The sequence below is a fragment of the Gossypium hirsutum genome, chromosome A11 (genome assembly GCF_007990345.1).
Source record: "Gossypium hirsutum isolate 1008001.06 chromosome A11, Gossypium_hirsutum_v2.1, whole genome shotgun sequence".
In the NCBI taxonomy this organism is placed as follows: Eukaryota; Viridiplantae; Streptophyta; class Magnoliopsida; order Malvales; family Malvaceae; genus Gossypium; species Gossypium hirsutum.
In genome coordinates, this window is record NC_053434.1 from 22,831,128 (window position 1) to 22,842,563 (window position 11,436).

Sequence of the window (11,436 nt, forward strand, 5' to 3'; positions counted from 1 at the left end):
TAATAATTCAAATCCACGCATTGATATTTAATAGAAATATCGTAAAAACAGTCTTGTCAAAATAGAAGTTCTTTATACAGATCATTTCCAAAATATATTTATACACCACATACAAGAGCCATGCATGATATAGAACAAAATAGTTAGCTCACAATAGTAGCAGCATTCTTGCGTAATCCTTTTAACAAACAGTCTTTCTTCTGTTAGCAAGCCTGAGAAGGAAAAGATAATAGAGTAAGTTCATACGAACTTAGTGAGTTCCAAAAAGAAATCGTACATATCATTACTTACAACACAACCGAACCTTTCAGAGGGACTTTCATACAGTAATCATAGTACGTCTAATGGTGTGCACAGAACATAGACAGACTTAGTACACCAACTTACTTAACACATAAGCGTATACTGTACACCAACTAAACACAACTCAGATAACCCATCTTCACGCCAGCTACGTACCCAGAATTCAGAATTAGAAGCATATCATACAGTTTCATTCACATACATACAGATAACTCATCATATCATTTTCATTCAGAATAGCATGTTTTATCATGGTCTGTCAATTGGGTTTGCAATATGATTGTCCTACCGGAAGCTACTCAAACATATCTCCTCTTCTCCATCACCATAGATCAGATCATATTTCACATATTAAAAGCAGATGGTAGTGACTTAGGCATGAAGAATGACACTTACTTCATACCACTGACAAACTGTGCTCAGACTGATGACACTGAATAACCATTATCCACACATACACCATTCATACATTACTGAGGAAGAGTACTACCTTATACAATTTATATAACAATGGAAATTTACAACACATGGAAGTAAGAAGGAACTCACTAGAAATTTTAGCACAACCTACAAAGTAGGTCATTTTCCTTTATCGATTGGACCCTCATTAGCTTCTTGATCTAAAAGAAATATAATTATATATATTAGATCATCGATCTATCAAATCTTAACATGCATGCAAGAATCGATAACACTTAGTCCAAAATCAAGAAGTTTTCTTCTTCACACATCATTCTAACATCTATGCATGCAATACGAAAAACACATAAATGACTTCAGTGATAACCTAAGGGTTTATTAGTAATTACCAGTGAGCTGGTACTAACATAGAAGTTAGCTAGACACTGCAAACCTTCACTTCGAGGAAAATTTTCTAAACTTAGTGTAGATACCCAAATTTACCCGGGCCTAGAATTGTTAATCAGCCCAGACCAAAAAAATAAACTAAAACCCAAACCCGGATAGCCCAATAGGCCCAACCTAAACCCAAATCTCAGCCAAGTCTAACCCTAATTTCCCCTGGTGCACCGTACTCGTCCTCTGCCACACACATGCTTCGTCAGCAAGACCAGCGCCCGAGGTTCGGCCCTTCTTGACTCCATTTCACCGAAACGGCAAAGGGTTGGCCTCTTTTCTTCATTGACCCTCCAAAAACACCTGCAAGAAGAAAAAGAAGGACAACAGAAACGAAAGCAGCAGCAAAAGCACAACAAAATGTAACAAACAGTAAACCAATGTCTTGGTATTCGGCTATAAGAGAGCCTGGAACATGAATTTTTTTTTACACACAGCATAATTGAGCAATAAAAAAAACCAAAAGGTTGACTGTTCATCTTCTTTCTTTATTTTTTGGTTTCATTTCGTTTATTACTATTATTTTTCTTTTGTTTCTATTACGAATCTATTTTAAAAAATAAAATAAAAGAAGGAATCTCACCGAAATCCCGTGTCACCTCGACGGATCTATTCTCCGTCGTCAGAATCTGACTTAAAGGGAAAAGAGAGGGACCTTTTCTTTCGCATTTTCTGAGTTTAGGAGGTGCTTTGCTTTCGGGCTCTCTTGAAAAGGGTTGAAAACCTGGTCTTCGCGTGGCTCCGGCCACCGCCCTCGATGGCTTTGTACGATGATGGCGATGATGGGTTTCTTTTGAAACCCTAGTAGAGCACAAACGAAAATGGGGAAGAAGGGGCTGCTCTCCTTCTGTTTGTTTTGCAGAAAAAAAGGAAAGAAATAAAACAGTAAAAAAAAAGATTTAAACAGCAGTACAAACAGACGCGTTCTCCTATTAATATACAAAAGCGTTATTTATAACCCAGTCCCTCCACGTTCTCATTTGTCTTTATTTAATCTGTTTGCTTATTTTCCTTTTATTTTCAAATTCGGCCCCACAAATTTGCTCGATTATCATTTTGGTCCCAAACGCGTGGACGCAATGGATAACGGACACATGTCCAGAAGCTGGATTTTTTCCTATCTAGTCCTCAAATCTTTTTTTATTTCGACCCCCGTGCTCCTATTTTATCATTATTTTTGCTTTCAATTTTATTTTATTTCCAGTATGATTTTCTTTGTTATTTCTTCCATCGTTTATTTATTCATTTACTGCGCACATTGTTAATTCTTTAGATTTGTTTTATGAACCGTGTTCTAAATTTGCTTTACCAATTTTATTAAATTCACTTGTTTTATTTATTTTAAATCTTGTTGCGTATTAACTATTAACTGCTATGTATTATCTACCTTAGATATTGTTTTTTTATAAGTCATTTGTTTTAAATCATTTTTACATGTTATGTATTTTTAAATCTTTACGTATAATATTCTTCTCAAATTGTTTTAACATATGTCACTTTAAATATTTTTATATATATTAATTTCTTTACATTGTTTTATTTATTTATTTTAAACTCATTTCACATATTATTATTATTATTATTTTTGGACTATTTATTATCATAAATTTATATATACTTTATTCTTAGACTTCTTTTATGGATTGTCTATTTCCGAATTTCCATATATAATTCATCCTAAATTCTTTATACATTTTTTATTTTTTATATATATTATTTACACTATGTATACTGCTTATATTAAGATTCCCTTTTACATGTTTTAAACCTTTTGCATGTAATTTCAAAGTATTATATATTATATATTATATATTGTAAGTTGCCTTATTTTATTTAAAATCTTTTTGTATATTAATTATAAAAATTGCTAACTTTAAATTGTTTTCATAGCTTCTATTTTAAGCCTTATATACATGGTATTTGTTTAAGATTAAGATTATCTTATTATCTGTTTTGAGTTATTTTATATTTAATTTTTTATTTATTTGTTTTTTTTGTTTATTAATGTTGCCATTACATGTTCTAGAAATCATTATTTATATCTCCATATTGTCAACATTCATCAACATTTTATCTAATTTACGTTTTACTACTCCGTGCTTTATGATATATTTCACTTTATCTAGTTCAAATCATACCATATATCACACTCCAACATATTTGTTTTGCTTCAAACAAAATAAATGCACATTGCTAAATGTCGCACTCGTTTTTACTCAAATAAAGGCAATATTCTTTTTTTGGAGTTTCGAAAGATCGTGCCTTACGTGTTGGGTTTTGATTTATTTCATTTGACCCAAATGACCGAATATCCTTTTTAAATTTTCAATACATAAATTTTGGAAATTACAAGACGATTTTGGTATCGAAGGTCTTAAATATCGTGTCCTACGTGTTGGATGTGATATTTTATTTCTTCGAGACAAGAGAATCTTAATTGTTTCATACTATTGCATTCTTTTTGAGATTTTTAGACAAGGCAATATTTGGTGTTTGGAAATTTCGAGAAATTGTGCCCTACGTGTTGGGTTTTGATTCATTGTTTGACTAAACGATCGAATATCCTTTTTAAATTTTCAATACATAAATTTTGGAAATTATGAGACGATTTTGGTATCGAAGGTTGAAATATTGTGTCCTACGTGTTGGATGTAATATCGTATTTCTTCGAAACAAGAGAATCTTATTATCCAATTCAAGTTTTTCAAACATTCATATCAAGGGATCGTATTTTAAAATTTATTGCAAGACCTTTTCAAATTTTCAACATCAAGACATTAATTAATCAATTAGGTGCCAATTTAGGGCGTTACGAGGGTGCTAATCCTTCCTCATACGTAACCGACTCCCAAACCCGTTTTCTCAAACTTCGTAGACCAAAATCGTTGTTTTAGTAAATCGAAATGTTTTATTAAAACGACCAAATTTCTAGGTGATCCAATTGCACCTAAACCAAAATGATTGGTGGCGACTCTCAATTTTCGTTTTCTTTTTCAAAACCAAAGTCGATCCCCATTTTTTCAAAAAATGGTTTCAACACTTAGTTTTTTAGAGACTTTCAAATAAAATAAAAAAAGAGGAAGAAGATGTAAAGGTGTTCAGAAAGACCACCGCTATCCTTATATACTTAAGCAACGAAGACAATGATTAGTGAAAAAAAATCAGATAATTCCATTGGCACTCTTGGTTCCCATGATTAAGTACACTTAACAAATTTTAGGTCTTATCATCTATAATAGTTTAGTTAAATTCTAACTAAATTTCAACTTGACTAACCAAATCATCATACTCTAAAATATTAAACAAATCTAAACAACTGCGAACTTAAGAAGTTCGCCCAAAGCATTTAAGGTGGGTGAATACTTAACAGAAGAGCCTGTCAAACAACATAACTCGCCAAAACTAAGAGTTCGCCAAATGGAAAATTACATAGAAATTTTGTACTTAACCAAGAAAACTACTTTACTTATTCAAATCTATCCTTAATTTACCATCTATATGCCAAACAATAACCAAATACAGAGCCTCCACCAAGCAGGCTGTTACAAGTTTTATATACAAATATGCATTATTATATTTACAAAATATATGTAAGACAAATTTGAAACAATTTTGTTTTTAATTAACATTATAAATTAAAAAAATTTAAATATCAATTAAAATTTATTATTAAATATTTAATTCAAATATTTGTTAAGAGAGAAGTTTATTATAAAAATTAAATATATGAATTTTGTCTTTTATTTAATAAGGGTAAATTCATAAATTATTATTACATTTTTTAAGAAAGTACTTAGTAAATCGAACTAAATAGCTTAACTTTTTTTTAATTTTAATCAATACATTTTTATATATACTAAACATTATAAAGTAACTTTCCCAATAATCACATCACATTAAAATTATAACATAAAAAAGTACCAAAATTTAGATAATAGGTGGACGATATTTGGATATTCCAAATCAAACAAAGTGTAAATGTCGATGGATTTATGGGTACCGTTAATGGGCATAATGAAAAGAAATAAAAGAAATTCAATCGCGCAAAATATGGGCTCCTCAAAGATTCCGCCGTTAACAGATAAATCAAAACTATTGCTATTTAATCTATGGGTAGGTGTTGCATTGAATAGAGTAAAAGTTTGTGATTTAATTGAGTTAATAAATTTTATTTTATTATTTTAATTTGATTTAAATTTTTTTAAATTGAATGGAGTGAAATAAGATTTGAGTCGAGTCGAGTCGAAACGAGTTAAATTATTCGAGTTAAATTAAAAAATTAAACATGTTAAATTAAAATCTTGTTACATTATAACTAATTCTATATTAGAGCATATAAATTTGAAATCATATATATTTAGAACTTTTTTTCAAAGCAAAATAATAAAAAATAAGATATTAGGATAATAAATTTAAATTATTAATTAACTTATTTAGGTCCTTAAGATTATTATTTTAGAAAATTTTTAAATTCTTAACTTTCTTCATATATTCTTCATTTTTTAAAAATTTTATAATTTAAAATTTTTTAAATTTTTTAAATTTTATTTTGTAATTTTTGTTGAGACAGACCAATTTGCTCATTTTTAAATTTGACAGGGATCAAAGAAGTATTTACACCAATCTGTTATTCGAATTATTCGAGTTATTCCAATTTTAAAATTCAACTTGAAACTTGAATGACTTAACTCGATTAACTTAAATTTCAATTTTTTTCGAATTAAATAAAATTTTACTCACACCTAATTAAATCTGTTAATAACAACTAAAAAATTTGACTCCACAATGATAGGAGGCCATCTTAAAAAGATGTCAACAATGGTGATCGGTAAGCTTTTGCTATGTTTTAAAAGAGGTGGAGTGTGAGTGTGAATAACCTAGTTAAAGATGCATTTGAAAGCAAGGACTAGATTCTGGTAGTTGTTTTCCCAGTGCAAATTCATTATCACAAATGGATACTTTTATTCAACAACAATAGATTTGATGGTCCAGGCAGGAAATCAAGAAAGAAACATTTAAGGCTTCTCTTTCCCTATAAAATCATTTATACTTGATATTTTAATGAAAGATTTCATGATTCCTCTTCAAAATACCTAAACCAAGCTAAGTATCTATTCTTCCAACATTACAGCTTCTATTTTGATTTGATCCCATGTTTATATTTTGTATCCAACAATATCCCTAAAAGATATTTATCGCAAATCATTGTTTATATTATTTGTTATAATTCGTTTCTTCTAAATATCATTAACTTTAACCATTAATTTCCTAGTTTGATTAATTAAACATGGAATCACTTTAATGTTTTGTTTGCTTATAATGTTATGCTATGCATAGAATCCGTGATGAATTAGTCATTAAGAAAAGTAAGAGACAAATTGTACATCGTTGGCCCTTAATTTCGGTCAAGATTAGGTTTTATTAGAATATATCCCATACCTTGCCCATACCTTTCCCATACCTACCCATACCTTGGAAAGGTCAAAGTTATGGGCACCAAATATTTATTTAGTGTTGGGCATGGGATAATAGCAATTTTTGGTCCCTAAGTGAATAGGGACTTTGCAAGGTGGCCCTTGAATCTCAACTATAAATAGGCCAACCATTGCTCATTCTCATCATCCCACATTTGCCATTCTCTACTTAAGGCATTGTTCTCTCTCCCTATTTGTAAAGTTTCACTTGTATTTTGGAGTGAAATATATTTGGTAGTGCCCGAGGACGTAGGCAAGATTTGCCGAACCTCGTTAAATTTTGGTGTTCTTTACTATTTAATGTTCATATTTTGTGAGTGTGATTGTAGTGATTTATTGTGCTATTAAATTACGATAGAGGGATATTCTGGCTAGGAAAGACTTGGTACTTAAGTGATCCTCGTGATTCACCTCTCTTTCCTGGGAATTGAACTTAGTGTGATTTTTTAGTACAATAATTTTACTCTTTCACACGCTTCCGCGCAACAGGTTTTGATCACCCAACTATTTTTAATTACCTAATAACCTTTAACATTATCGAATTGTCATATTTTTGCTACTCATCTGATACCTCTCATTAAAACATTATCGAATCACTTTAATGTTTTGTTTGCTTATAATGTTATGCTATGCATAGAATCCGTGATGAATTAGTCATTAAGAAAAGTAAGAGACAAATTGTACATCGTTGGCCCTTAATTTCGGTCAAGATTAGGTTTTGATCACCCAACTATTTTTAATTACCTAATAACCTTTAACATTATCGAATTGTCATATTTTTGCTACTCATCTGATACCTCTCATTAAAACATTATCGAATCACTTTAATGTTTTGTTTGCTTATAATGTTATGCTATGCATAGAATCCGTGATGAATTAGTCATTAAGAAAAGTAAGAGACAAATTGTACATCGTTGGCCCTTAATTTCGGTCAAGATTAGGTTTTGATCACCCAACTATTTTTAATTACCTAATAACCATTAACATTATCGAATTGTCATATTTTTGCTACTCATCTAATACCTCTCATTAAAACAATAACGTGGCACATTAATTTAAAGGGATAATAACTAATTTAGTCTCTGAAATATAGATAAAATATTATTTTGATATCTTAAATATTTTTTAATAATTATTCTAATTTTTAAAAATATTAATAATTAATTATTATAAAAACTAAATAAAAATATTCTATAAATATAAATATTAAATAAAATAATTATATTAAAAAATAAAATTTTCCCCACCTCGTCCCTCTCCTTTCCCTCCCCCACGTTAGGGTGGGAGAGAGAGGAAAAGGGCGGGTGGGGTGAGGGAGGGGACCAACGGTGGCGGAGAGGAGAGGGGAGAGGGATGGGGTGGGTTTTATTTCATTTTATATTTATATTAATATAATAATACAAATATTAATATAAAATTTTATAATAATTATTTATGATTTTTATATATAATTCAATTTAATTTATTTTTAATAATTTCAAAAAACAGAATAATTATTAAAAAATAATTAAAAATATCAAAATAATATTTTATTTATATTTTAGGGACCAAATTAATTATTAACATTTTAAATTAACGTGCCACATCATATTTAACAAGAGGTAATGGATAAGTGCAAAAATGTAGCAATCCGTTAATATTAATGACTATTATGTAAATAAAAAAGGTTAAGTGACCAAAACGTAATATTAACCAAAGTTCAAGGATAACAAGTGTAGTTTACCCTTATGTATTATGAAATTAGACTGTCGTTGTTATATAATGCAAGAGCGGATTGCTGACAAATGTAAGTGTTTTGATTGTTTGTTTCTTAAATGGAGATTGAATATATCCTTGATGACCACCGCTTGTCGGTCATTGAAAACTGGACTACAGGGGGTAGTTGCCATGCATGTGGGGATCTCTTGGATAGGCCCCCGATCTATGGTTGCAACCTTTGTACGTTTTTTGTTCATAAATCTTTTCTTGATAGGCTCAAACCAGAGGTTCAAAGTTTCTTTCATCCATGCCCGCTTGAGCTCTATTGTAATTTTTATGGATTTCGGTGTAATGCTTGTTTTGGAGAAATCTCTTCAAGCCATCGCTATATATCGATGCAAGTTAAGTTGTACTTTTATCATGCATGTGGAATGCGCCCTAAAGCCCATGGTAGAATATTCAGATGAGGAGCACACCATTCAACATTTCACTCATTTTCATCCCTTAAAACCTGTGGTTGATTCCACCCTGCAAAAACATGAAGTTGTCTGTGCCATTTGTGAAAAGCTCTGCTCTTCTTCTTCTTCTACCTACGGTTGCACGGAATGCAAGTTTTTCCTTCATAAATCTTGCATGACAAGCATTCCTCGACAGTTGATCAATCATCTCATCCATCCCTGCACTCTCCTATTCCTCACAAATCCTAACTCTTTCCGCTGTGATAAATGCGGTGAAGATGTTTTCTCCAGAATACAGTTCAGCTGCCGTCCATGTTATTTCGATCTGCATGCCAAATGTGCCCTACTTCCCACTGTAGACTCTGAAGATGCCAAGGAGATCCAACATTTCAGCCACCCACATCCACTAGCACTCATCGAAAACCATAAAGATTTCAACAACGAACCTCGATGTGTGGCATGTGTGGAAACTTGCTTAGCTCCCACACCAACTTTCAGGTGTAGCCGCAGATCATGCAACCACTTCTTTTTACACAAATCATGCGCTCTTAAATTACCTTATCTCCCTACAAGTATTCAATCTCCTTGTCATGACTATCCCGCCGGTCACCAACTCACCATCACATCCCTTCCATACAATGATGAAATCCGTACTTGTAGTGCATGTCGTCGGGGCTTTGATTCATCTTTCATGGCATATAGCTGTCGGGAAGATGATTGTGGGTTTAACCTTCACTTGGATTGTAGTAAGCTCGAACCCTCTTTTGTTCTCGATGGCCATGACCATTTTCTCACTCTCATTGAGAAAGTAGCCGCTATGACTTGCCATTTTTGTGGTGCAAATTGCTGTAACTTCATTCTTCGATGTTTGGAATGTGACATAAACATCCATATCCAGTGTCTTCCATCAGCACCCAAAACAATAAGCCACAAATCTCATCTCCATCCTTTACTACTTACAAAGTCTACTTTGGAATATGAGTTGAACTCAAAAGAAGAAGCTTAAAATTCTGAGGATGAATTTTATTGCGATGTTTGTGAACAAAAAAGAAATAAAAGAGAATTAATCATTTCTGCTGTAAGTATATCTTTTGAAAAAATATTTATTTAATTCAATTATTTCATTTACTAATTAACTTTCAGGAAAATTTTAAATAATTAGATACTTAACTTTTTTAACTTCTTCTTGACTAGATTATTTAAATTAGAGGAGATTGATGAGTATAAATATATATTTGACACATGTATAATTAAGTAAATTACTTCAATTTAGTGTTTTTATCAAAAGTATTTGCGTCTTATATGTATACCTAACTATTATTGTTTATATATATATATATGAAAATATTTAAATATATTTATATCAAACGCATATTTGTGTTTAATATTATTTATATATATCTGAATAACATAATAACAGTAGATTAGTAGGTGTAAACAACTAAATATAAAATTATGTATCAGGTGTTGCCAATTCTCCGTAAGAAGTACATTTGGTCAAGTGAAGAAAAATTTTCAAATGAAGAAGAATTTTTAAGTGAAGAAGAACAAGATGAAGAAGAAATTTCAAAGGAGGATGTGAGTGAAGAAGCTAAGTCCTTTCTAGAAATCCCAAAGTTGCATGTGGAAAAGATCTTACTAAACTGCATCAGATTAAAAGAAAGACAACATATATTAGAAGTGGAAATGAAGGAACGAAAAGCTGATGTTGGTGCTGTAATTGAAACTAACAGATTCAGTGCAAACTTGTTAAGCAAGTCTCGAGACTTGCTGAGCAAACAAGAGAATTCGAGCAAGAGAAAGGAAGAAAAGCTAAGAAAAATGAATAGAGAAATTGATGAACAAACTGAACTTCATTCATAAAATGCATAATGGCACAATGCCAATACATAAAACAGGCACTAAGCTTGTCAAAAACAGTAAGTAATTACCTAAACATCACCTACCTCCACTAATGACATGGAAACTTGAAATTTTGGCTTGTAAACTTACACAAAGTTGTGTTTACAGCTCATACATAAGCTAATTACATCAGTCAACAATCTAACTTAGTTAGAAATGAACTAAGATTACATTTCATTGACTAGGAATTACAAAATAAACAAAATAAGCTTGCATCAGCAGCTCCTGCATGACTTGGTCTTCATGGCCTGCATGCTGTCGAGTTTGCTGCATGCTGAACCAACTTCATCAGCTGAAATGAAGGAACGAAAAGCAAAAAAGAACGAACTAAAAGCAGAATTTGAGAAGGCAAACCATCTATTAGAGACACTAACTGAAGGTTACCCAGATTTGTTAAGTTCACTAGAGCGAGATAACCTTCATTGGCGAGATCTGATCATCCGTTCCAAGGTGCGACATTTCTCTTTTAAGATTTTCCATGGTAGAAAGTATGTCTTTGTTAGTATTTTCGGTTGAAAAGATAAAAAAAAAGTGAAAAATAAAGGAAATAAAAAGACACTAATTTTTACTATTATACCCATATAAACATTTATAAACCTATCTCTTTTCATCATAATTTTTAGGGAGATATTATTTTTTAAAAGTAAACAAATTTCTTTTAATTTTGTATAATCTTAATACAATGAATTTATAAAAATAATTAATAAAATGATTTATAAAAGTAATAACTTGAAAAAAAAAACCCT

General features: G+C 30.9%; 1 long non-coding RNA gene across 2 annotated transcripts; it reads right to left on the reverse strand.

The window, feature by feature from the left end:
- LOC107912760 (uncharacterized) lies at positions 1 to 2,088 on the reverse strand. Of its 2 annotated transcripts, XR_001688280.2 has the most exons (4): positions 1,742 to 2,085; positions 1,113 to 1,461; positions 853 to 923; positions 1 to 212 (listed from the first exon to the last, which is right to left on the reverse strand). It is a non-coding gene; the product is annotated as an uncharacterized lncRNA (long non-coding RNA). The 2 variants fall into 2 exon arrangements; XR_001688279.2 differs by having other exon boundaries at positions 1,113 to 2,088.
- Positions 2,089 to 11,436: the final 9,348 nt, after the last annotated feature.